Source organism: Triticum aestivum, unplaced genomic scaffold, assembly GCF_018294505.1.
Source record: "Triticum aestivum cultivar Chinese Spring unplaced genomic scaffold, IWGSC CS RefSeq v2.1 scaffold199366, whole genome shotgun sequence".
In the NCBI taxonomy this organism is placed as follows: Eukaryota; Viridiplantae; Streptophyta; class Magnoliopsida; order Poales; family Poaceae; genus Triticum; species Triticum aestivum.
Window position 1 is genome coordinate 1 of NW_025261036.1, and position 1,670 is coordinate 1,670.

The 1,670-nt window shown below is 38.4% G+C and overlaps 1 pseudogene; it reads left to right on the plus strand.

Moving 5' to 3' along the window:
* The first annotated feature begins 400 nt into the window (after positions 1-400).
* Positions 401-922, plus strand: LOC123177788 (eukaryotic translation initiation factor 3 subunit B-like; annotated as a pseudogene).
* Positions 923-1,670: the final 748 nt, after the last annotated feature.

Sequence of the window (1,670 nt, forward strand, 5' to 3'; positions counted from 1 at the left end):
TCATTCATGGCCAATCTTCAAGTGAAACACATACCGACAATCCTCTTTTTAACGAGCGCCCAACTTCTCATTAAGTTGTCATATATGTCATATGCTTAATGTATATATTTATGTATGTTTGAAGGTGGAGCGGTGAAGGAGTTGATCAATATTTTTCCACGCTTGGAAAGGGTACCATATGTGACTATGAAACCGAAACATTCTCCCTTGTTGACAACACATCCTTGGAGGTAGAAAATGTGGTAGACTTCAGTTGGTCACCGATTGATTCCATCTTATGCCTTTTTGTTCAGGATCTAGGTAATAGAATCCAGCTTGCCAGCGTAAGTACAAATCTCTGCGGGATTTTCATTTGGTGCAAATTCCCAACAAAGTAGTGCTGTGTTGGAAAAAAATTTAGCGTCTGCAATTGCAAAATGCACTAGCAAAACAATGGAGAGTATCTTGCCATCCAGGTAGATCAGTATGCAGAATCAGAGAACATAACTTGCACTAGTTTTGAGTTGTTCATGACCAAGGAGAGGGGCATCCCAGTTTTTGAATTAGACACCAAGAATGACAATATAATCGCCTTTGCGTAGGAGCCCAATGGCTGCCGGTATGCTGTTATTCATGGCGACGAGGTTAATCACGATATAAGCATCTATTTGATGTACACAGCCGATAGTGTTAGCCGTGTGTCGAGGCTCACAATACTCAGGAACAGACATGCTAGTGCAGTGTTCTGGTCTCCTGCGGGAAACTTCATTGTTCTTGTTGGACTGAAGGGTACCAGTGGCCAGTTGGAGTTCTACAATGTTGATGATCATGAGACCATGACCACAGAAGAGCAGTTGGAGTTCTACAATGTTGATGATCTTGAGTTCATGGCCACGGAAGAGCATTCTATGGTGATTGATGTCATGTGGGATCCCACGGGAAGGTGTGTGAGCTAATCACAATAATTTTTTGTGCCCTCTCTATTTTGGAAAGTTCTAGGAAATTGTCGCTTGTTAGCCATGTACTACATAATAGCTTAACTATATGGGTTATTATTTAAACCTGAAGTGTTGAAATATATATTCATTAGGTGAAACTCTAGATACCTGCATTCTCAAATAGTATGATGGAATATTTACACTCAATGCTTATTGGTTACAACCTAAACATTTGGCTATATATCACTAGTGGAAAAAGTGCTAGCCACAACTTCCGTTGGTGGCGCGCCATTTACAACCAGTGCCAGCACTATTTTTTTCAAATAGTGGTGGCGTTGGCTTATTTGGAACGACATTAGTAGGGGCATTGTGGTGGCGTTGGAAAACATGATAGCGTCAGAAGTATATGGGATCAACAATTGGTACCAGGCGCAATATAGTGATGTCGTGGAATAGCATGGAACTCCAGCACTATGATGTTTAGTTGTGGCGTGCTCTTGGTTCCGACACCAATATTGTTATTTTGTCAGTGCCAACATTCTTATTTTATTACTTTTATAATATATTGTTGTTTGGGACTTCAAATATGTAGTTTGACACTTATAATATTGTAGTTTACTTTTATTAAACTTCTATTATTTTAAATGGAAATATTGTCATTTTTTAAATATGTACTTTGAGACACTTTAAATTTACTTTTTTTTTCTTTTTTAGTTTAACTTGAAATATATAGTTTTGAGCCTTCAAATATGT